Raw genomic sequence first — 26,056 nt, forward strand, 5'->3', positions numbered from 1 at the left:
AGCTCTATAGCCCCAGGTAGGAGCCTCTCAGCTCTGCCACTCCCTTTTCCTTCCTCCAGACTAATATCCAGAACAGTGGAGCACTGAGACCTGTCCTGTACAGAGACTTGTCTCCAGGACACTGCTTTCCATGCTCTCAAAGCAGGTGCCACGAACACCACACAGAAGAAACAAACTTCTCCCTGGTGCTGACACTGCAGGAGGCACTGATCTGGATAACATGAGAGATGTCTGTGTAATGAAGGCATATGACACAGCTGGCAATTTTCCACCCAACTGACAGAGATAAACAGTTATAAATACACCCATTAATGCTGTAAGCATCCTTCAAAGCTTGTCTTGAGAGTCTGTGGGGGCCAGTGTGCCACCAGAGGGCTGGTGCTGCCCAGGCCTGCAGCCCTTCAAAAGTGGAGGTGGAATGGAGCACAGCCATGGGTGAAGGGCAGTGGCAGAGGGAGACTCTTCCCAGTGGGAGACAAGGGGTGAGGAAGCCCTAATCACACTGGGCAGTTCACATCACCCTGCTGTGTGCCAGCCAAGCAGTGCTGCTGCCATGGTCACCACCAGCCCAGCCCTGTGCAGATCTGCTGGCAGTCCGATGTCCCCCTCCCCAGGGACACCACACAGCACCCAGCCTTGCTGGGCTTCAGCCCTGGTTTAACAAGGGAAAGCTAATGGATGGGTTTTGACCTACTAGAAAGACACCCACAGAGGAAGCTGCAGCTGATGAAAGGAGTGAGGAATGCACAGGTCACCGAGGGCGTCTGCTCTCCCCTCTTGAAGGATTTCATCTGAGCAGAATAAGCAGCTGAGAGCAAGTCCTCTGACAGGTTCAGCTTTTTCTCAGGGAATCTTTCCATTCAGATGACAAATCCTTGGACACTGGTCCCTCTGAGTAATGTTTTAAAGGTTTGTCACCATGTCTGTGACCTGCAGCTTTTACTTGCACTGGCCAAACCCCTTTAGTGTTTCCTTTTTTATGGGACTCCTGCATGTGGAAGTGAAGCTGGTGGCCTGGGCACTGCTGCAGATGGGCTGCTCACAGCAAGAGCCAGGTGTGTCCTTGGACCTGACTAGCAGGGTCTTGGGTCCAAGGGTCCACAGCAGGATCTGCTTCACTCCTGCTGTGCCCCAGCACGTGTCAGGGACACTGAGGATGCAGTCACTGTGTGCTCCCTGCCTGGGCCATGCTCTGCCCCTCAGTGTGCAACAGAGGGACCTGGGAGCAGAGAAGTCTGGGGCTCTGGGCAGGGTCAGAGACACAGGTCAGGAGTAGAGCCTGGGCAGACATCCCACACAGTGGTGGGAGCTTGTGCATTATGAGACAAAGCAACCATTGCCTTCTGCACCCAGGACACAGTGGCACCATTTCCCTCCTCACTTGATGAAGGGAAGGGAGTGTAGTCCATGACCATGCAGCACATCCCAGTCATGCTATGGGAGATGACAGAAGCATTCCCACCTGCTCCATGCTTCCACACAGGTGGGTGTCCTTCTCTTGCCACATCCTGGGCAGCAGCACCCATGTCCCCAGTGTCCCTCAGAGCCTGGCACTAGATGGCACCCTGACATGTCCTTCTCTGAGAAGGAGCAGGGCACCCGGCCACCGGCACAGAGCAGGGGGGAAAGGAGGGGGTCAGCACCTTCCCTGTCCTCAGCCCCACAGTTAATTCCTGCTAATTTAATCTAATTTCTCAACACTGTGACCATCTGCTCCACACTGTCCCATGGCTTCAAGAGCACTTGGGCAGTGGGCACTGCTGGAGTAATGTGACTGTGAAGCCTGGCAGATGAAGCTGAGTGACTCTCAGCAGATGATCTCCTTGAAGGAGGTTGAGCAACTGACTGTTGTTTTGTCCAAGCACCAATGATTTTGGCTGCCCTTTGTGGGCTGACCTGTTTGTCTAGCAATAGTTTACTGCCCAGCAAAGGTTTACTGCTCCAAAGTTTGCTTTGTCTTAAAAGCCAGCTGCATCTCCTGAGCCAACTGCAGCGAGTTCTTAATCCTGAGCACTGGCACCACCACAGCCTCTGCCTAGCGTGACAGCAGCCTGCAGAGGCAGTTCATTAGTGACTGTGCAAAAAGGCTCCTTACCCAGGCTGTGGTTTGGCCACTCTCCAGTTCACACAATCTGTCAGAGTTCACAGAAGAAGAGATCCTGCTGAGAGGGACTTTGCAATTTCTGGAGAGCTCCAGCTCCTGAGCTGGAGTGCACACACACCAGCAATCACTTGGCTCATCCATCTGGTTGAGAGCCATCTCTACAGGGCAAGATAGGAAAATAGTTTAAATAACATTTCCTTCCAGCAAGATTTAATAATAAAATTGTAAGTCTGGTGTTTTCCTTGCAGGTATGACAACTTGTGTGGCAAAGCAGATTTGTTAGATTTTACGATATGAGAATTGCTCTCAGAAAGGGAAAAAACCACCACCACCAGCAAACACCAAAAGCCAAGCCCATGTTCCCAGAGACATACATTAGAAACACTCCAATGCCCTGAGAACTGTGAGCTTCATCCCCATTCTATTAGGGAAAATGTCTTTTCATGCAACTCAGAGAGGGAGAGGCATATGCCACTGGCTTGTCCATCTGTCTTGCTCTGTTTGCAGCAGCAGAGCTCTCAGATCAGAAATCAACCCTGGGTCCTGTCAAAAGCTGCAGCATCCACTTTATTATTTTAACCACAAGACACAAGAGCTGCCAGTGGCACGAGCCGGAGTCACGACCAGCACACAGGGGTCAGGCACCCCGAGGGTACTGGGTACAAACCAGTGCTGCAGAGGAAGAGGCAGACTGGGAGCCCCCCAGTGCAGAGCCACGAGGATGATTAAGGGAATGGAACACCTTCCATACAAGGAGAGACTGAGGGAGCTGAGGGCTCTTTAGCTTAGAGGAGAGGAGACTGAGAGGTGACCTCATCAATGTTTGTAAATATGTAAAGGGTGAGTCCCAAGAGGCTGGAGCCAGGCTGTGCTGTGTGGTGCCCAATGACAGGGCAAGGGGCAACGGTGGAAGTTTCAAATAAATATGAGGAAAAAATGTTCACTGTGAGGGTGACAGAGCACTGGAACAGGCTGTTCAGGGAGGTTGTGGAGTCTCCCTCTCTGGAGATACTCAAAACTCACCTGGATGTGTTCCTGTGTAATCTGGTGTAGGTAATCCTGCTCTGGCAGGATCTGGATAGGACTGGATGAGCTTTTGAGATCCTTTCCAGCCTCTGAAATGTTGTGATTCTGTGATTCAAACCCTGCAGCAGAGGAGACTCTTTCCCCCTTGTCATGGAGTGAACAAGCTGAGCTGCACCTTCTTGGAGGTGTCACCTGTAGAGAAGGAGCCTTCTCAACAAAGCCTGTGCCCTGCCAGAACCCAGCTGTGTTTAGGATGTTCCCGTGCACCCAGGCACCTTGCAGGCTGCTCTATCACCCTCACTGCAGTCACACCATTGGCCTCAGCCAGGTGCAGTTCCCATTTTCAGGTGGAGAGGTGTTTTGCATTTTGAATGTATCAGCAAAGAGCCAGGCCAACAATACGTTCTCAGGCTGTGTCCATGCTGGATGCCTGCAGGAGTGCAGGCCTTCTGGAGCTGTGGATGTGTGTGCTCATGCAGAGGATCTCTTAGGAGCTGTGCTCTGCCTGCGACCAGTCCTCCTCCACCCAGCTGTGTCTTTCTTTCCCCAGCTCCTTCAGCTCCTGGCCTGATTGCAGCTGTCAAATTGCTTCTGCTAAAGCCTTTTTCTCCCCGCTTTTGAAGCTGCCTCTTCCAGCCTCTCTTCCCAGCTGTGCCCAGGTGATAGCAAATGCTCCTGCTGTGGGCCTCTGCTGCTTTGTGTCCTGGGTAGACTGGCAGCCCTGGCACTCATTTGGCAGCACAGGTCCCTTTGGAAGAACTTGATGATCTGGCTCCAGCCAGGCCTGCAGCACTGGAGGTGCCAGCCCCTATCCCAGCAGAGAAGGAGCTGAACCAGCCGTGTGCCTGGAGGGCGGCAGAAAGAAGCAGTGACACAGGGTGGTGCCTGCAGGCTGCAGTGCCTGGGTCTGCTCCCGTTGTAAGGAAGCCTCTCTATGTTATCTCCTCTCTCACATCGAAGGCTGCTTTATCCCCGCTGAGGCACAGAACTGCCCGAAGAGACACGTTTCAGGGCTGTGTTAATTTCTGACGGGAGTGTGCCTCACCCCGACACACGCGTTGGGAGAAGCAGCCTGAGGATTTGCTCTTGAGGCTTCCTGCAGAAGCACAGCTCTGTCCCCACCGTGCTTGTGCTGATGACACCAGCCATGCCATCACCTGCTGCCCAGATGATCTGGAGCAGATGGAGGTGGTGCTGGCAGCCCGTGCTGCTTGGCCGTGCTGGTCTCTGGGCCGCTCACACTCGGCTTTCTTGCGGGTTGCAAATAACTCACTGCTGGCACGTTTCGGCATCATCAGGCACGCAGCTGCTGCCGGAGCCTCCCCGGTGCCACCGAGGACTCCTCTCTCCATGGGCACAGCTGCTGGGGATTCGCCCACGCAGCACCTGCAGCTCCTCTCTCTTCACCTTGTCGAGTGGTTAATAACTTTGTGTAACTTCTGTCGAGCAGCCAGGTAACGTTTTGCAGGGGAGGCGGATGCCAGCACATCCTCCCTGTGTAGGTTTGATGTTAGGGAACAGCGAGTGTGTTGAATTAATTAGCATACAGCTCTCCACTTACTCAGCTAATCTGCATATTTTGCTGGGGATGAGGGAATCTCCAGGTGCTGGTAGGATGCTGGCATGGTCCTGGCCTCCAGCCCTGGGGCAGGTGGGCACACTTGGGCATGGCAGAGAGCTGCTGGCTGCCCCACACCTTGGGCTTGCTAGTGGACTGGGGGTGGCTGATCCTGACCCTCTTCTCTAGCCAAATCTTGGTAAGTGGGACCTGCACAAGGCAGCACTACCTCTTGCCAGGATCTGTGCTCATTCCCTCCCCACCCATACCCCCAGCACCCTGGCCTTGCTGGGGGGCAGGGAGGAGGAGGGTGAGCAAGCAGAGCTGCCCCACAGCCCCCTCCCGGGCTGTGCTCACGGACACACACAAACACTTCTGGAACCCAGGCATTTTTTCATCTTGGCACAAAATTCTTCCAGAGATGATTATTTGAAAGATGAGTCACCAAATACAATAGCAAAGACACATCCTTGACTTACTGGCAGAGAAGAGAGATGTGACCAGCATTAAGTCTCTGTGCAATGTCTCCATCACAGAGTGTCTGGCGTTTATTCTAAACAGCTCTCAGTCTTGAGCAGAATTGTTTTTTCACATCAGAAATCCAGCTATTTTTTTCTGTAAGAAATGTTCCTTAATGAAAGACAGGCTGCTTGCACGGAGGTAAAATTCCTTCCAGGGGTAGCTCTGTGCTCCATACAGCTGCTGTCTTCCAGCCTGCTTGTAGGAAGACGCCTCACATTAAGGAGATGCACATCAGCATCTCTGCATTCAGGTTGTGCTCTGAAACCAATTCCAGCCTCCTTTGGGGAGCAGGGGGAGTTGCTTCTCGTGTTTCTTGCATTTTCTCTCATTCTGCCTGGTTCTCATACCCTTTTACAGGAGTGTTTAAACATGGCTCCTCTGCCCCCTCTGCAGGGACTGTCACCCGTGGCCATGGCTGAGCTGTCTGAAGGTCTGGAGGAGGGTTGTTGGGGAAAAAAACAGCCCAAGTGGAGAGACCACCCTGTCTGTGGTGGGGTGGTGAGCAGGGCCAGCAGAGCAGAGGGGCAGAGGTCTGGGAGTGACATCTGCATGCTATCCCTTCAGGAGTGGGTGCCCAACCATGTCACTCAAGTGCCCAGGAGGTTCCTGGAGAGGGGTGGCATTGCTGGGGCTTTGAGCCTTGCCCAGGAGACAACTAATCAGGCTGGTGTGGTCTTAAAACCCCCACATTCCCCCTAGGCCATGCCCAGAGCAGGCCTGAGCAAAGGGCTCTGCCCTCAGTCCTCTGAGCTGAGGGACAAACCCCTTGCTGAGCCCCTGCTTCTGCCAAGGGCTGTCTGCAAGCAGACCCTGGGGATGCAGCCTCCAAGATGCAGAGCAGAGCAGCCCCTGTCCAGTCCCCTATAGCTGCCAGGCCCCCAGTGGGCAGGATTAGGGGCAGAATCCCTTTCCTTTTTACTGGGAGCAGGCTGGGGCAAGGACAGGCACTCCTGGGGATGGATGTCCGGATTCTGCTCTGCTCTGCACCAGGAGGAGGATGCTGTCTTGTAGCCTATTCCAATTCAACAGTGTGTTCTGACCTTGATGATGTTGGTTTAACTAGGATATGAAATGCAAATATAGCCTAAGCTCAACAATTCTGGCACCCAGCAGAGAGACTGAAGGGTGGAACGCTTCCCAGAAGGGTCAGCAAGAGCAGGAAAAATTATATAGAGCAAATAAACAGAATAAAAGGCTTCTCTATTATCCTGGCACACAGGGCTGCAGCTCCAGGGGACTGCAGGAGATTGTGCTGCTCTGAGGCTTATCCTCAGGGACAAGCTGCTGATCAGGAAACAGAGAAAGGGCTAAGGGCAAGGAGACAAGTTGGTTTTAAATAACTACAAGCCAGGAGGAAGTCACCCTCATTCTGCTCCTTGGCTGATCCTGCATCATCCATCACCCCATAGCAGGGCAGCAGCCCCAGAGACTTCCCTGGGGTCCTGAGGCCAGACCTTGGGAGAGGGTTTGATGTGCTGTCAGGCTGGGGAAGGGGAACTGTTTCCTGACCCAGCTGAGCAGTTGCTCTGCAGGAGAGGGCAGCCTCCAGCCCACCCACCTCCCCATGCACTGGGGGAGCTGCTGTCACCAGCCATATAGGAAAGCAGAATGTACACAAGCTACTTCTGCAAGCTTTGGGTGCCACAGGACACTCAAAAGCTTTGACTTTAAGAGGCATAATTGCCTGTTTTCAAATCAAGGTGGAATTTGCACATTGTCAGTGATTTTCAGCAAACCCTCCCAGAATGCTAATCCTGGCTCTGATCTCCCAGGCAGAGCTGGGCACTAGGCTGGCTCGATCTGGCTCTGTGGGGACAGAGGGGCCTTGTGCTGCTGTCTCCAAAACAGATCAGAGGCACCAGACCACACAAACCAGCTGTGCCCAGAAACTTGCCAAGGGTAACATTGGCCAGGGTGAGGTTGTCTCCCCCCTCCTTATGCCATGAAGGAGCTGATACCCTTGTATGCACAGGAAGCAACTTGTAGATCAGCTTCAGCTCAGACTCAGACAAGCTTCTCTTCCCACCTCAGGGGACCGCCAGGATGTCTCCAAGGGCTGCTGCGTCCAGATTGCTACAGGAGGATCTCATTTCCTGCTCTGCCATACTGCAGCCTCGTGTTTGCAGAGCTGGAAGGTGCTGCAGGAAGCTCTGCCAGCCCTTGGAGTAACCCAGAGTGCGCAGACACGATGCCAAGATGGATGCTGCACGAGGGTGACAGCAGGGATCAGCTAGGAGCAACTGGCACGCTGCCTGCAGCCATGACTGGAGGTTATCACAGCCTTTGTGCCCTCAGCACCCTACCAGTGCACACCTCAGGAAGCAGCAGGTCAAGAGACACAAAGCTGCAGCACTCCCTCACCCACCCAGCCCATGGCACCCAGCACTGTGACTCCGTGTAGGGGAAGCACAGGAGGAGGCAGGTTTGGATTCAGACAAGATGCAGCTGATATAAGACCCCCATGAAGGGTATGCTGAGGGACACTGTGAGCAGGGAGCAAAGCTGGAGGCCCAGGACCTATGGTTCTGGATACCATGGGGGGTGCCCTGCAATGCACCAGCCAAGGGAAGCCCAGCCATGGCTGGAGGTTCAAGCCAAGAGGAGCCCCCCGCCTCCCCCCTCCCCTGCCCTGTAGGCATCCGCAGTGCCATCATTAAAAATTTAAACCACAAATTACAGCGTTTCACCAGGAAAGAATCTCTTTCCTACCAATTACAGTTAATGGGGCAAAATTAATGTACCAATTAATATGGCTGCTTCTAAAACTCACTCTAATATGTTAAATACTGTTCCTGCCTCTGTAAACGCAGCAAAATAAAGTGATGAGCAGGACGGGAGCTAATAAAGTTTTGCTTCTCCCTACTTAAAACTACTTGGCACCACTGACTTAAGGCAGGAGGGGGGGTGGAAAAAAAAAAAGGAGATTATTTAACATTTTAAGGTTTGTAAGGGCCATAAATCATCCCCTACATGCCATAGTTGTTGAAAAGGATAGAATACATTCAATTTTACAGTATATTAAACTTCATCTAATTTGAACGTGAGAACAGACCAGCAAAATAAATGACCAATTTCTGAAGCAGAAATTACCATTTGGCTGCTGCCATTATGAAGCTGCTGGTATTTTATCATGTTCTTAACATAATATTGCTTGTCTATTGATGCATAGTTATAGTGCAGGACCAAATTGGAAGGCGGTGAAAGAGGACAGTGCAGAGGGTGGGTTTTTTTTAATAGGCATCATTTGTCAGATGTTATTTCAGAGGTCTTTGCACTGATGATAATATGCAGATTAAAGCAGAAGTAAATAGGGGAAGGGAGAGGAGAAAAAAAAAGGGGGGGGGGAAGAGAAAGGCAGAAGGAGAATGAGAATTTCTGGCTGCATCAGGCAGGCAGGTGGACCCAGCCCCAGTGGGTACAGATAACAGTAATTAATCTGGGTTGAAGGGTTTCTTCTGAAACCCCACAGTGCCTGACAAAAGGAGGTATCCTCCCCTGAATCTCAATGCTGCTGGGGATGGCAGGGATGAGGAGCAGGGATGCTGGGTCCTGGGGCAAGAGGCAGGGATGGAGCGCAGCTCCAATCCAGCGCTGCCCCTCCCCTCTGCCCCATGCTCCCTGCTGCAGCAGCCACAAATCTGAGTGAAAATAAAAATTATGTTTAGTTTGCAAAACAGGAGGAAGGTATCTCCATCCTCCAGAGTTCATTGTTCTGCTAGACTTGGTATTATAGTGGCAATATATTACAGAGAAGAGAAATCAGCTGGCTGCCTCGCCTCCAGAATGACAATGGAGAGCCACAAAATACGATGGAGGTGCAGCTGGCCAAGGAGAGCTCAGGCTCCTCAGGCGGCAGCTCCTTTGCCCCAGCAGGGCATTCCACCTCCTCAGGGCTAGGCATTATCCCCAGGAGATAGCACTGCCCCAGAGCAGGGCAGTTCTGTTGGCACAGGGACTAGCTGTGCCTGCACACCACGGAGGCAGCTGGCACAGCTCTGAGCCCGGCAGCTCCCCACCAACACCCCGTGGGCATAGCTCCAGAGCTGGCAATACCTTCTTACCAAAAAAAAAAAATAACCCCAAACAACAAACCAAAACCAGCAAGGTGCTTCATTATGGGTAATCCTCCTGACCACAACCCACTGAGTTCCCTCCAGAGAAGCATTTCTGCCCCTGGAAGGGTGCCAGGAGCAAGCTGGGACATGCGCAGCAGCAGCTCCACAGCCAGCGTGCAGCCCGCACGGGCGCTCCGCAGCCATGCTTAAGGGGGAACAGCTCAGAGCCTGGGTCTGCTTAAAGCAAATGAATTGCTCAGGTATTAGAGCTGAAATTGTGCTCCGTGGCTGCAAATCTGCACAGGAATATATTGTGCTATAACATAGATTTCAATTACTTGCCAACCTCCAGCACGATCCTGCACCATTACGCTCCTCTGCCAGAGTTTGCCAGCACGCTTTTTCTTTTATTTCTCCTGTTAAATGTGGTCTTTGTTGTGCTTCATTGATCTCTGAGCATATTCTGCTGTTTACAACTTTGATAATCTTTGTGTAATCTTCAGGGGTAATTGAATTCCGACAAACATCGCTGAATTTTAAACACCACGCAGACTGAAGTACATTGAGAAGCTATGATATGAAAGTCAAACCTGGGGGCAGGGAGGAGCACGTGCTCTGGGCTCCTCTGCTGAAAATTTTGAGCTGAGAGGCCCAGGGATGTCATCAACAGGTGCAGAGACAGGGCTGGGGGTGGGCCAGACCTATAGAATTGTTAGGGTTGCAAGGGACCTCAAGGATCATCTAGTTCCAACTCTCCTGCCATGGGCAGGGACACCTCACACTAGAGCAGGTTGCTCAAAGCCACATCCAGCCTGGCCTTAAACACCTCCAGGGATGAAGCTCCCGCCACCTCCCTGGGCAACCTGTTCCAGCACCTATCCCAGAGTTTGTCATCCCAAGCAGTACACATCATATAGCTATGTGTGCCAAGAAAGCTTGGCTGAACGTGGGGCTCTCTGCAACTGTGCAGAAGGGCAAGGCGCCCTCTCTGCTGGCTGCTGAGGCAAGAAGTATCTATTTCATAAGAAGGACACAGAGCTGTTGGAGCAAGTCCAGAGGAGGACTACAAAGATGATCCAAGGGCTAGAACACCTCCGTTGTGAGGACAGGCTGATGGAGCTGAGTTGTTCAGCTTAAAGAGAAGGCTCCAGGGAGACCTTAGAGCTGCTTTCCAGTATCTGCAGGGATCCTACAGAAAGGCTGGAGAGGGACTTTTCATAAGGGTGTTTAGCAATAGGAGAAGGGGGAATGGTTTCAAGCTGAGTTTAGACCAGATCTTGGGAAGAAGCTCTTCAGTACAAAGGTGGTGAGACTCTGAAATAGGCTGCCCAGGGAGGTTGTGGATGCCTCTTCCTTGGGGGTGTTCAAGGCCAGGTTGGATGAGGCCTTGAGCAGCCAAGTCTGGTTGAGAGGTGACCCTTGGAGTAGATTATCTCTAAAGTCCTTTCCAACCTAAGCCCTTCTATGATACTGTGTCATTTAATGATTTTCACTAGGCAAACCTAAACCACTTCTGCCTCTGTGCAAAGTCCCAGGGGATCCCACTGGGGACTCCCTCTCTGCTAGGACAGGATGAATTCAGCAGCTTTCAGTCATTGTTTAAATGCCTAGGGAATTGCCCTTGTCTAGGTAAATTCTTGGGTTTGTGGGCATGTTCTGCAAACTAGACAAAGAGGGAAATGTTCTGGCTGGATTTTGATGTTGAAGGTTTTTTTGCAGAGCCTGAGGGGCACATGCATGGTGCTTTCATAGTCATTATTGTTATTTATTACTTGCCAGCACCAGGAACTTGCCCAGCACAGTGCAGGCACCGTATAACATAGCTCCTGGGCAGGCACCACACTCCCAGTGCCCATGGACATCAACCAAACCTCCCCTTTCCAAGCTGCAGGAGCCACATGCTCTTCACCCTTTGCCCAGGCAGAGCTTCTCCCTCCCTCCTCTCTGCTGACCCCCAGATCACCACAGTTTGGTTTAGCCCTCACTTTGTGGCTGGAAAAAGAGCCAGATGTCTTGCTGGAGGACATCAGAGTTCTGATGCATTTCCTACAAGCTTTCATTTCCCACACCATCCGTGCACAGGACATAGGGGGACTGCTCAAGTATGTTCCAAATCAGTATGCAAGCAGAGCTGCTCCTGGAAGGGGCCACAAGCTCAGGCAGACAAGAAGGAGCCTGCAGAACTCTCAGTGCTGGAAGGGAAAACTTGCCAGGCTGCCACTGTTTGTGCTGGAGCTCCGTGGCTCCAGTTTATTGCAGCAGCAGCAGCAGCAGCGCTCGGCAGCCCCCACACAGCAAAGATTTCCTGCCGAAGGGTCTGAAATGCACAAAAGGGTCCCCACACAATCGAAAGAAAAGGAATTAAAGGGTTGTCTGGCTGGAGGAAAGGGATATTGGATCTAATCCCAGCTGCTGTAATTTGGAAATCCAATTGCGCTTGTCCGTCAGCAAAAGCAGCAGCTGATGAGAGAAGTCAGGAGGCTGCAGGTGATCCCAGCCTACAGCACCAAAGTAGGGGCACAGAGGACTCAGCACCATGGGATCCCAGTCTGCACGGGGCAGGAGGAGCATCAGGATGGTGTAAGGCCTCTTTGCCCTGCTCCAGTCTGCAGCACTCTTCCCAGAAGGGGCATGGGAACCATGTGCAGGACAAGCGCTGCCATGAGAAGGAGAAGAAAAGCAGGAGCAGAAGGGAAGAAAGCATCTTGGCACAAGCCCTCCCCACCCTAGCTGGCAGCACTGGGAGGTGCAGAGAGGGAAGTGAAGGCTGCTTCCAGTCCCATCAGGTCTGGGTGGTGCTGCACTGACACCCCCCCCCCTCCCAGGAAAGCACAGCTTGCTTTCCATGCACCTCCTTTGACGGCTTTCCAGGGCAAACCAGACACTAATTACATTGATTTCAATGCTCCTGCCAGGGTTTGTAACCCAAGCTCAGATCCCTCCTCAATATTTCTCTTGCCCTGAGTCATTGCATTGATATTTTACCAGAAGCCAGACAGAGTTTTTCAAGGTCCTGGATAGACTCCAGTAATCTGACCAAGGGTTGAGTCTTCTGCCATGTGGCTCCAGCTCAGCCCTTTGCTGAAAGGCTCCTTCAACCCCCCTGCAGCCATTTCTTACCCCACTTCCCCCAAGGCAAAAGGCTTAGAAGGTTCATCAGTATTTCAGATGCCAAGTGTAAGTGGCTTTGCACCCAGGCTTCAGAGGTAATGAAATAAAGCCGGATTGCAAAGCCCACAATATGGGCAGTTGCCTGCTTTGCAAGATGGGATGCTAAACCATGCTTGGGCACCAAGAAGGTGCCAGGTCAGCAGCTCTGCCTCTCACCAGGCTGCAGGTAAAGTTGCATTGATCTAACAGAGCAGTCCCTGGACTATTCACAGGATTGAGGGCAGAGAAACAGAGAGCCAGACTGTGAGGCTCAGCCACATTTCCTGCAGGACTGGGGGGCCCCAGAAGAGCCCCAGGGCTGTTCTGGTGGGGAGGTGGGGAGGAGGCTCCAAAGGCTGTACAGTTAGGATGTCACCAGGTCCTCCTGGCAGCGTGGTGCTGAGCATCCCACCAGCAGGAAAGCTGGAGCAGAGCCACCCACAGCCATTATCCCCCCTACATGTGCTTGATTTGCTGAATTAAAGAGTGGAATCATAATGAGACTTGACGTTAAATTCCATAAAAAGTCAAGCTAATCAGTGACCAAACCTGTAATTGATTCTTTTGCTAGTTCAATACTTAATGCTACATGTTAAGCAATCGGATTTTACAATTTGCTAGCACTTCACTTACAGGGAATTAAGCAATAAAAATCCATTCTGAGCACAAACAGCAGGAAGGGGCCACGGCTGCTAATAAGTGAAGGAGCCAATGAAGAGGCTCAGCAGCAGCATCGACGCCTTGTTGCTCCAGAGCACCTGTCCCTGGGCAATACAGGAGAACTCCTACACCTGCAGGCATGGCTTGAAACCCCCCCAGGAGGTCATACTGAGGCAGGGAATGCCATGGATGAGGTCCAGAGGGGCTGGAAAAGCTGCAGTCCTCATCTGCAGCCCATCCTCCTCCCCCCACAGCTGCAGGGAAGATCCCCCTGGATGCTCAGCGCTGGGGAGAAGCCAGTCCCACAGAGCTCAGTTGGATGCAGGTTGAGACTCAGCCCTTCCCTTGGAAGCAGGACTCACACCCAGGCTGCCTGTTCAGGGAATAGAGCTCTCACCAGCCACAGATTCCCAGCCAGCCTCACACAGGAGGGGACATGGGGGATTTAAAACCCTCTACTTTTTAGCTTTGAAAATTTCCTGCAGTATTTGCTTGATTTTATTCAAGGCCAAATTCAGCACAAGGACAGCCAGCTTCCACGGCCAGCTCTCACACCTCAGTTAAAGCACCTTGGTTTTCAGAGCAGCACAGAAGTGGCAGCATTTTTCTTCGCCCGCTGCTCTCAAAGGTGCTTTCCTCCTCCGCTGCTCTTCCACTGTTTTTCAGCACAAGTCCAATCTTTGTCTCGAGCAGCAAGGTGCTGCTGCTGCTGAATGATTAACCCTCAGCAGTGACAGCACAGCCACCAGCAGCAGATCTCCCAGATCCCCAGGAAAGGAACACTGTCTACTCATTCTCCAGGCCGTGCTGACCCCCAGCAAAAAGGGAAACCCTTTTTATGCCACAACTTGCTGCTTCCAGGGCATCAGTGCCAGCACAGGGAGAGCCAGCAGCTCCACCAGCACTCTCTGCAAAATGGCAGAGGTTTATGGAGCTCTAAAAAGGCTGATTTCTCCTGCAGGAGGGTAACAGCTTTGCTCTGCTTAACAGGACACAGCAGCAAGCACAGAAGAGCCTGCAGCAGAGGTGCTATCCTCAGCCATGGCCTCAGTTTGCTCCCTGGGGGCAGTGACACCTTCAGCTCTGGCAGGCAGTCAGGGGAGGGACTGCTGGGCAGGGAACTTCATCAAGAGCTGTCCATTCCTGGGCTCCTGTCACCACACATGGTCCTGCTCAGGCAACTGGGCAGCTGCCACAGGCAAGGTGTCCTCAGGCAGCTCCTGCAGCAGTTGAGGCCACCCCAATATCCTGCTCCCCTGTACTTTTATTAGAATAAATTAGAATAAACCAAACCAGGTTGGAAGAGACCTTCAAGATCATCGTGTCCAACCCATCAACCAATCCAACCCACCCAAACAGCTAACCCATGGCACCAAGCACCCCATCAAGTCTCCTTCTGAACACCTTCAATGACGGCGACTCCACCACCTCCCCGGGCAACCCATTCCAATGGGCAATCACTCTTTCTGTATAGAACTTCTTCCTAATATCTAACCTGAACCTCCCCTGGCGCAGCCTGAGACTGTGTCCTCTTGTTCTGGTACTGGGTGCCTGGGAGAAGAGACCATCATCAGCCTGTCTACAACCTCCTTTCAGGTAGTTGTAGAGAGTGATAAGGTCACCCCTGAGTCTCCTCTTCTCCAGGCTAAGCAACCCCAGCTCCCTCAGTCTCTCCTCGTAGGGCTTGTGTTCCAAACCCCTCACCAACTTTGTTGCTCTTCTCTGGACTCGTTCCAGCAAGTCAACCTCCTTCCTAAACTGAGGGGCCCAGAACTGGACACAAGACTCGAGGTGTGGCCTAACCAGTGCAGTGTACAGGGGCAGAATGACCTCCCTGCTCCTGCTGGCCACACTGTTCTTGATGCAGGCCAGGATGCCATTGGCCCTCTTGGCTGCCTGGGCACACTGCAGGCTCATGTTAAGCCTACCATCAACCAGCACCCCCAGGTCCCTCTCTGCCTGGCTGCTCTCCAGCCACTCTGACCCCAGCCTGTAGCACTGCATGGGGTTGTTGTGGCCAATGTGCAGAACCCGGCACTTGGATGTGTTAAATCTCATGCCGTTGGATTCTGCCCATCTGTCCAGCCTGTCGAGGTCCCTCTGCAGAGCCTCTCTACCCTCCAGCAGATCAACTCTTGCCCCCAGCTTGGTGTCGTCAGCAAATTTACTGATGATGGACTCAATGCCCTCATCCAGATCATCAATAAAGATGTTAAAGAGCACAGGGCCCAGCACTGATCCTTGGGGCACACCACTAGTGACTGGCTGCCAGCTGGATGTGGCACCATTCACCACCACTCTCTGGGCTCGGCCCTCCAGCCAGTTCCTAACCCATCGCAGTGTGCTCCCGTCCAAGCCATGGGCTGACAGCTTGGCCAGCAGTTTGCTATGGGGGACGGTGTCAAAGGCCTTGCTGAGGTCCAGGTAGACTACATCAACAGGCCTCCCCACATCCACCAGGCGGGTCACCTGATCATAGAAGGAGATCAGGTTGGTCAGGCAGGACCTGCCCTTCCTAAATCCATGCTGGCTAGGCCTGATCCCTTGGGCATGGCAGTGTGTGCCATGGGTGCAACACACTCCTCAAGAGGTTTTACTTCCAAAATGTCCCCACTGTGCCCTGTGCAGTGTGGCAGGAGAGGAAGGCTTCAGAGACACAATGATCGTGGTGAGGGGAAGGCTCCAGTGCTGGAGGGCTCAGGCACCTGCCATGGTGAGGCAGGGGATCTGTCAAGGCTGTGGAACTGCTGCATTAGGTGAACACCTCAATGGTTGTCAAGTCAGCCATGTGTGGTCTGAGCTGCTTTACATTGCCCAGACCAGAGCCAGGAGATGGTCACAAGCAGCCAGGAGATGGTCACAAGCAGCCAGGTGATGGTCACATTTCCTCCCTTGATCTCAGCACCAACCAATCACAGGTTTTGCCCTCACCCCAGGCCCACAGCAGCACACCCTGCAGACCCAAATCCATTCCTGGGCACCTGGGGGGCACCTGTCAAAGGCTGCAGAGATGCTACAGGGGCCTCTCCATCCACATCAGAAACACCCAGTGGTACCCACACCCTTCCAACAGAGCCAAGCCAGTCTGCACATGACACAGAGTTGCTCTTTGAGGGACAAAGCACCAAGTGTGGAGAGTCTGATCAGGACCAAATCTGGGGCAGATGCACAGCCCTGCAAAGCCTTCCCACAGCAGCATCAAGTCAGGCAGGCTGTGCTGTAGGGTTGAAGTGCTAAACCATGGCAAGGAAACAGACCTACAGTCCTTAAAAAAGCTCCCAGATTAGAACTTTAAGTAGTAGTAAACCTCAGTTTTAATAATGCAGATCATCACTGCTGAGAGATGTGGCAGAGCAAATAAAATTTCCCTGAGCCAGAGGAGAAAGCAGAGAAATAAAACCTGATTATGGGGCAACAGGAGCAGGCTGGGGGGGTGGAGGGGGGCTGTGGCTGTGCAGGAGCCCAGGGCAAGTGAGCAGGGTCCAGGGCTGGGGCACAGCAGTGCTAAGGGAGCTGGGTCATTGCTGGCAGACACTTCAGGCAGCAGTGCTGTATCTTGCAGATTATATCCTCAAAATCCACCTGGCTAATGAATTTGTGTCTGACAGCTTCAAGCATCAGACAATTTGTACAGTACCAGAATGGCTGCACACTTGTCACCAAAGGCTTGTAAAGGAGCGTGGTGACCACGCACCAGCCATGCCCCACATCCATCACAGCCACATCCATCACCTCCTGCAGGCATCTTAGGTCAATAGCTGATATTTGCCAGTGATGTGCTGCTGCCAACGCAGCGAGGATGCCTGAGCCCAGCACCCCACACACATTCCTTCACCCTCCACAGCCTACTCCAGCTGGAAAGGCAGAAAACAGCAACTTCAGTGAAAGGCTTCCTGCTGTCCCCTGAGGAAGCAGAGAAAGCCACTGGAAATGCAGATGCCCACACAGATAGGAGGAGGCAGCAGATGGCTGGGCAAAGCCAGAAGCTTTTTGAAGCAAAGGTTACAGGACAGCAGAAGGTACTGACAGGAGTAAGGAGAAAGAACTTACAGATTCCTGGCACCACCATCACTTCCAGCAACACCAGAGGCTGTTTCTAGGGGAATAGCAAAGATGCCAATTTGAATGTGCCCTTTCCACAGGCATTCAGCAGGCAATTTTGTTCTGCACTCAACCTCGTGCCCATTGGTCACACACAGGTAAATGCTTGCAGTCAGCAGCTAGCTGAGGATGTGACAATGACATCAACTGCAATGATTCTCAGTGTTCTATGCCTGAAAAATTCCTGTCCATGCAACCTGAGAAGCAGCAGAAGAAAAGCATCCAACCTATTGCTCCTTTCTGTTCAAGGCTGGGAGGAATTGAAGTGCTCTGGAAGACTCTAAGGGGGCAAATGTGGAATAAATGTTATAGGGGGTTGGAACTAGACAATCTGCATCAAAAGCAACATGGCCAGCAGATGGAGAGAGGTGAGTCTGCCACTTTGCTCTGCTCTGGTGAGACCTCACCTGGAGTACTGCATCCAGCTCTGGAGCCCTCAACACAGGAAGGGCATGGACCTGAGGAAACAGGTCCAGAGGAAGGCCACAAGAATGACCAGAAGGCTGGAGCACCTCTCCTATGAGGACAGGCTGAGGGAGCTGGGGTTGTTCAGCCTGGAAAAGAGAAGGCTCCAGGGAGACCTAATAACAGCCTGAAGTGGGCTACAAGAAGGTTGCAGAGGGGCTCTTCACAAAGGCCTGCAGGGACAGGACAAGGGACAATGGTTTGAAATGAGAGAAGAGCAGATTTAAATTGGATGTTTGGAACAAGTTCTGTCCCATGAGGCTGCTGGAACACTGCAACAGGTTGCTCAGGGAGGTAGTTGGGGACCCAACCCTGGAGATATTCAAGGTGAGGCTGGACAAGGCTCTGAGCAACCTGATCTAGTGGAGGATGTCCCTGCTGACTGCAGGGGGGTTGGACTAGATGACATTTGGAAGTCACTTCCTTCCAACCCAAACCACCCTATGATTCTGTGATATTTAAGGTCCCTTCCAACCCAAACCATCCTATGATTTAGAAAGGCCGAAGAGAAAAGATGGCCATAAGAGGTTTGAGGCTCTACTGGGGAGGGGCTGGCTGCAGCCTGAAGGAAAACAGGACAGCTTGCAAGGAGAGCCATGAAGATTTAACATGCTCCAGCTGGCATGGAGCAATGGAAAATTGGCCTTGTCAAACAATCCCCACCTCCTCCTTCAATGAGATGACAAGTTGGGCTGATTAAAGCAATTACACTGATGTAATGAGCTTCTGTGAGGTGTTTGGCACCATGTCACACGGTGTTCCCAGGGAAGCATCATGCTCCACACCATGGTCCATGCTAAATGGATTAGGCAGCAGCTGAAGTGCCTGTCAATGAGGAAACCCCATCAAGGAGCTGCATCTTGGGGACAAGCACAGTTTAGAAACCACTGAGCCTTGTCATGAACAGGGACACACCAGGCAGACATGCCAGAGAGGACCTGGGTACCAAGAGACATGGGGCCAGCTGCTTCATGAGCTGCCTCCTCAACACTACTGACCTTGCAAAGCACTCGAGATGTGCTGACAAGCAACACAGCAGAAGGTCCCAGCATGAGGTGGTGACACAGTTAGGAGCCAGGAGAACTTCACACACACAGCAGTGGGGACACACAGCAGAAATATCACATCTGCTACCCTCCCGTGCCATGATGGGGTACAAAAGTTGTAGAGAGGGAACAAGAGTCTCGAAACACAGGCTCAAGAAGATGCCCACAATTGAACAGCAAAACCTGGACCAGAGTAGCAGAGAGCAGCACATAGCAGCAGCCCTGGAAGCCAGCTCATGATCTCAGGTCCACTCTGGTGGAAGTTTGGAGGTTCTGTACTGCTTCAGCACCATCCTTTCCTGCCCAGACTGGGGGCAAGATCAGCACTGCCCAGGAGGTGGCACCAGGAGAGGCAGATACCCCACAGGGGCCAGCCAGGACACAGAGCCATGAGTCCCCCTTCAAGCATTTCCTCAGTTGAGATCTTTGGAGCAGGAATAACACCAAGCACCTTATCAGTAAGGTGTCTGCTGCAGCCCAGAGTCTTCAAGCATGAAATTATATGACTCTACCTTGACCTCAGATTTTCTCCAGTTAATATCTCCTACAGAATACACACCACAGCTCAGGGGCAGTTCTGACTCAGCCAGCAAGAAATGCAGCCTCAAAATGCATATCTGCAGTCCACGAGGACACCTTCCTCTCCTTTCCAGAGCAGCCAGCACCAAGACTCTGGTCTTGGCTTGCTTGCTACAGCTATGGCTCCAGCAAGGGTCCTCTCTTGCACCTGCCTGTGTGCATGCCTTTGAGAAACACCACAGTGCTGGCACCTCCCTACAGGCACCCAGTTCCCCTTGCTCCCTTTCACCTGCTGGGATTGTCCCCAGCAGTCCATCCAGGTGGTGATGTTGTCAGAGTCTATTCCTGCCACCATGAAATGGGACAGGACCTGCAGATAGAGGACAGGAAACTCCACTTTACCTGGCTCTACCTGGTGGAGTCTTGCTCCTTGTAGAGATCCCCTGGGACATGTACCACAAGCCACAGCTGATGCTGCACACCTAGCACTCACCACTCAGTCCCAGACAGCTCCAGTAAAAGCAGATCCCAAAGCTCAGCTGCTCTCACTCCCAGTTCACATCTCCCTGGTTCCCTGTGTTGCACCTGCACTACAGACACCCACCCAAACACAGGCTGAGCATCTGCCAGGGGCCCTCATTTGCTCACCTTCTTCCAGAGGGTTCAAAAGAGCCTTGTGTCTTTGAAAACAAACGAGAATCTGGGTGTGCTGCAGAGCAGGAGGCGAGGAGCTGGAGCCTGCACAGGAACCGGACTCAGGAGGACTGGCAGAATGTTCAGAGGGCAAGAAGCTGCTTCACACCAGGATGCTCCTCACTGGCACCTCTGTGACAACAAACCTGACACCCCTCTCACCACCCAGGGGGAGAGAAAGGAGCTGAGAGAGCTCCCCAGGTGTCCCCTGCCCAGGTGAGTGAGCACAGAGCCCCAGTGGGCACATCCATGCACAAGGTGGGGGTGGTCACACCTGGCACAGCACAGCCTCGCAGGGAGCTGGGAAGCAGCACTGGGAGCTGCTGGCACCAGCCCAGAGCTCCTGGGAAGCAGCAACCTTTGTCCATTGCCTTTCTCTTGCTGCCAACAGAAAGACCCCACTGCCCAGCGTGCCCCAGGTGGGCACAGGGCAGGCAGGGTGGGCACTTGTGGCCAGATCCTCTCTGGAGGCCACATTCCCACCCTGACCCATCTTTGTCAGTGACATGGACAGTGGCATTGAGTGCACCCTCAGCAAGTTTGCTGATGACACCAAGCTGTGTGGTGCAGCAGACACGCTGGAGGGAAGGGAGGCCATCCAGAGGGACCTTGACAGGCTGGAGAGGTGGGCACAAGCCAACCTCATGAAGTTCAATAAGAGCAAGTGCAGGGTCCTGCATCTGGGTCGAGGCAATCCCAGGCACAAATCCAGGCTGGGCAGGGACTGGCTGGAAAGCAGCCCTGAGGAGAGAGACTTGGGGGTGCTGGTGGACAAAAAGCTCAACAGGAGCTCTCAATGTGCACTTGCAGCCCGCAAAGCCAATCAGATCCTGGGCTGCATCAGGAGAAGTGAGGCCAGCAGGTCGAGGGAGGTGATCCTCCCCCTCTACTCAGCCCTGCTGAGACCCCACCTGGAGTACTGTGTCCAGTTCTGGAGCCCCTATTACAAGAGGGATGTGGAGGTGCTGGAAGGTGTCCAGAGAAGGGCCACAAGGATGATCAGAGGGCTGGAGCACCTCTCCTGTGAGGACAGACTGAAGGAGCTGGGGCTGTTCAGTCTGCAGAAGAGAAGGCTCCGAGGTGACCTAATTGTGGCCTTCCAGTATCTGAAGGGGGCCTACAGGAAGGCTGGGGAAGGACTTCTCAGGATGTCAGGTAGTGATAGGACTAGGGGGAATGGAATGAAGCTGGAGGTGGGGAGATTCAGGCTGGATGTGAGGAGGAGGTTCTTCACCATGAGAGTGGTGAAACCCTGGAATGGGTTGTCCAGGGAGGTGGTCGAGGCCCCGTCCCTGGAGGTGTTTAAGCTCAGGCTGGATGAGGCTCTGGCCAGCCTGATCTAGTGTGGGGTGTCCCTGCCCATGGCAGGGGGGTTGGAACTAGATGATCCTTGTGGTCCCTTCCAACCCTGAATGATACTATGATACTATGACCCAAAGCCAAACCCCAGAGCCACGGCAAAGGAAAGGGGGGGGAGGGGGAGGGGAACCAACCCTGTGGCTTTCCCTGCCCCTCTCATGAGCGCTCCACCAATGGAGGCGCATCCAACCTTCCAGGAGACCGATAGGGAGAGGATGCTGGTGTCATTATCAAGTTAATTAGAAAATCTCAAATGGAGCTTTAAACATGTTTATAATACATTTGGGCCCTTTTTGGCAGGATTATGCCATCTTTTGGGTTTCCATTTCCCATTAAAGCATTCTCAGTAGTGCCTCCATAAAAGCCATGTGATCTTGGCTCCTTGCTGCTTTCCTCCCCTCCTCCCCCCCATCCCTTTCTAAAAGACATCTCTCTCTTTTTTTTTTTTTTTCTTGGCTAAGATTTATTAAATATTGTAATCAGTTAAATTCTGGCAGCTTAAACATTTTCTTTAATAGCCTTGTTAAATGTGGATTAGATTTAAAATCCCTGCCTCTGAACTCTTGAGCAGCAGTATTTATATGCAATGTGAAGAGAAAAAAAAAAAAGAAGTAAAAAATGAATAGCTTTACCAAGTGGTAATTACTCCTCTGCTGCAGAAGGGAAGAGGCTGATTTTTCCAAGTTATTTTAAGGCAAAATTTTCCAGCCTCACCCTTCTCAAGAAATGCTTCAGGAACGTAACTCGTTTCTCCTGAGCTGCCCCCCGGGTCAGGGCTTGGGAAGCTTCATTCACAGAGCCCTCACCATTTAAAGCACTGCTGGCTTTGGCTTTGTCTTCTGATGCCAGGAGCAGCCAGAAGCACAGAATCACCAAGAGACCTCAAAGATCATCAAGTCCAACCCATCACCACAGACCTTGTGACTAAACCATGGCACCAAGTGCCACGTCCAATCCCCTCTTGAACACCTCCAGGGCACTCACAGAAAGGAGCAGGAGGGACCCTGGTGCTGAGGAGCTGATCCTGAACAAAGCAGAAGCCAGTTTCCCTGCCTGCTCTGCAAAACAAGGGGAGGGAGAGAGGAGGCAGAAAGCAGAGTAGTACCACAGGCTTCAGGGACAGTCCTAGCACTAAGGAACAGTCCTAGGATCCCCAAGGACAAGGGCTGTGACATGGCCAGAGCAGAGAATGTAGAGATGGCACACAGGACTGGTCCACTGGGCTGGCACAGAATCACAGAATCACCAAGGTTGGAAGAGACCTCAAAGATCATGAAGTCCAACCCATCACCACAGACCTCGTGACTAAACCATGGCACCAAGCGCCACGTCCAGTCCCCTCCTGAACACCTCCAGGGACGGTGACTCCACCACCTCCCTGGGCAGCGCATTCCAATGGCCAACAACTCTCTCAGTGAAGAACTTTCTCCTCACCTCCAGCCTAAACTTCCCCTGGTGCAGCGTGAGACTGTGTCCTCTTGTTCTGGTGTTGGTTGCTTGAGAGAAGAGACCAACCCCCTCCTGGCTACAACCACGCACTTGCAGGACCCTGAGGCTCCCCAGGGAGCAGGACCCCAGCACCCTGTGCCAGACATCCACACAGGGTGACCCACAGTAAAGCTGCCAGGACTGTAGGCAGCACCCTGAGCTCTAGGGCAGTGCAGGTTCCCTATGTACATTGCAGAGCCCTGAGCAGCTGCGCACAGAACTTGCCTTCACCCAGCAGGCAGAGGAGCCCATGTGCCATTGCTGCCCTGCCTTCACCCAGCAGGCAGAGGAGCCCATGTGCCATTGCTGCCCTGCCTTCACCCAGCAGGCAGAGGAGCCCATGTGCCATTGCTGCCCTGCCTTCACCCAGCAGGCAGAGAAGCCCATGTGCCATTGCTGCCCTGCCTTCACCCAGCAGGCAGAGAAGCCCATGTGCCATTGCTGCCCTGCCTTCACCCAGCAGGCAGAGGAGCCCATGTGCCATTGCTGCCCTGCCTTCACCCAGCAGGCAGAGGAGCCCATGTGCCATTGCTGCCCTGCCTTCACCCAGCAGGCAGAGGAGCCCATGTGCCATTGCTGCCCTACCTTCTCCCAGCAGGCAGAGGAGCCCATGTGCCATTGCTGCCCTGCCTTCACCCAGCAGGGAGAGGAGCCCATGTGCCATTGCAGCCCTGCTCAGAGGGCACCAGAACTCCACAATTTGTGTGGTTGGGAGCATGAGCTTTGCTGAATATTCCTGAGGAATAGAAAACACCTTTGCAAACCTTAACTGGGTTTTAATGAGGCTTTTTGCCATTGAATATAAGTCAATTTTCCTGGAGTGATTACCCTCTCTCTGGAGGGTAACAGATAAGAACTAGAGAGGAACAAGAGTCATATTGAGGGCTGGAAACATTCTCACATAAGGAGAGGCAGAAAACCAAGGCAGAAACAGAACAAATAAATAATGAACAGTCTTGAAGCAGCAGTCTGGGAGCTCCACTCATCCCACTCATAGCAAAGGAAGAGAAAACAGGATGTTGAATTAAAAGGTGGAATAAGCAGGAAATACTTTTCTCACATGAGCTGTAACAAGTGTGTGAGTCTTGGTGCCATACAGCCTAGGTGAGGTGCCAGAAGGCTGGGGTGCCCTGCTCTGCCTGGCAACAGCAAAGGAAGGAAGAGCTTGGACACCTGCAGGGTTCACATCTGGGCTGCAGGACAGTTCCACCACCAGTCCTACATCTTCACCCAGCTGGGAAGAAACTCAGCTCGGGTCTCCTGGGCTGGGTCTCTGCAGCCAGGTGCCAGGGAAGGATAGAATCATAGAATCAATGAGGTTGGAAAAGACCTCAAAGATAATCAAGTCCAACCTGTCACCCAACACCTCATGACTGCTAAACCATGGCACCATGGCACATCCAATCTCCTCTTGAACACCTCCAGGGATGGGGACTCCACCACCTCCCTGGGCAGCACATTCCAATGGCCAACAACTCTCTCTGTGAAGAACTTTCTCCTCACCTGGAGCCTAAACTTCCCCTGGTGCAGCTTGAGACTGCGTCCTCTTGTTCTGCTGCAGGTTGCCTGGGAGAAGAGACCAACCCCTTCCTGGCTACAACCTCCCTTCAGGTAGTTGTAGACAGCAAGAAGGTCTCCCCTGAGCCTCCTCTTCTGCAGGCTAAGCAACCCCAGCTCTCTCCTCACAGAGCTGTGCTCAAGGTCTCTCCCCAGCCTCATTGCACTTCTCTGGACTTGTCCAAGTGTCTCAATGTCCTTCTTAAACTGAGGGGCCCAGAACTGGACACAGAACTCAAGGTGTGGCCTAACCAGTGCTGAGTACAGGGTCACAATGACCTCCCTGCTCCTGCTGGCCACACTGTTCCTGATGCGGGCCAGGATGCCATTGGCCGCCTTGGCCACCTGGGCACACTGCTGGCTGGTGTTCAACACAGACACTGCACTCTCATCCCTGGGTGCCAGTTTCCATCTTCTGGCTCTGCAAGTGGCACAGGAACTGTCACAAGAGATAAAACACAGGGGGACACAGACCTGACACGCTCAGGCAGAAAGAGGTCCGCGAGCAGCTCTGTGCTGTCTCACAGTCAGTCCTGTGAAGCGATCTGCTGAGGATGGGGCTGCAGGGAACACCAAACTCTTCAGCTCCAACAGGAAACTCTTCAGTTCTGTTCTGGAAAGTGGAGACTTTTCTTCTTTTAAAATTCATAAACCAACACAGACTGCATGTTAAAAAAAAGTCAGGATCCTCTATTTACATCTCTCACTGCCACAGCCACAGTCATGAATTATTTAGCATAATGCACTTTCACATCAGCCCTACCTGCTCGCTGCCCTCCTCTCAATTAGGCATTTGTGGCAGAGAGGCAGTGAGAGCAGGTCATTCCAAGTGTAAATAAAAGGAACGCTGGGAGGCTCTCAGAGCAGTTATTCACCGGGTAATGTTGTGGAAATGTGGGGATGGAGACCACTTCCTGCATCTTGGCTTGCCACACAGAACTCTGCTCAGCAGACTGCACAGTGCCCAGCATTTGCACAGAGTGGAAGCAGTGGATCCAGCTGTGTGCATCTGGTGCTGCTGGGCACAGGGCACTGTAGGGCACAGGGCACTTCAGGGCATGTCAGGGCACTGCAGGGCACAGGGCTCCACTCACACAGGGTTCTGCAGGACACAGGGCACTGCAGGGCACAGGGCTCCACTCACACAGGGTTCTGCAGGGCACAGGACACTGCAGGGCACAGGGCTCTGCTAGGCACAGGGTTCTGCAGGACACAGGGCACTGCAGGACACAGGGCACAGGGCACTGCAGGGCACAGGGCTCCACTCACACAGGGTTCTGCAGGACACAGGACGCTGCAGGGCACAGGGCTCTGCAGGGCACAGGGTTCCGCAGGGCACAGGGCACTGCAGGGCATAGGGCACAGAGCACTGCAGGGCACAGGGCTCCACTACACACAGGGTTCTGCAGGGCACAGGGCACTGCAGGGCGCAGGGCTCCACTAGGCACAGGGTTCTTCAGGGCAGAGGACACTGCAGGGCACAGGGCTCCACTACACACAGGGTTCTGCAGGGCACAGGGCACAGGTCACTGCAGGGCACAGGGCTCCACTACACACAGGGTTCTGCAGGGCACAGGGCACTGCAGGGCATAGGGATCCACTCACACAGGGTTCTGCAGGGCACAGGGCACTGCAGGGCATAGGGCTCCACTCACACAGGGTTCTGCAGGAGACAGGGCACTGCAGGGCATAGGGCTCCACTACACACAGGGTTCTGCAGGGCACAGGGCACTGCAGGGCACAGGGCTCCACT

The sequence above is a fragment of the Melanerpes formicivorus genome, unplaced genomic scaffold, assembly GCF_026170545.1.
Source record: "Melanerpes formicivorus ecotype bairdi unplaced genomic scaffold, bMelFor1.0.p_v2 SCAF_14, whole genome shotgun sequence".
NCBI lineage: Eukaryota > Metazoa > Chordata > Aves > Piciformes > Picidae > Melanerpes > Melanerpes formicivorus.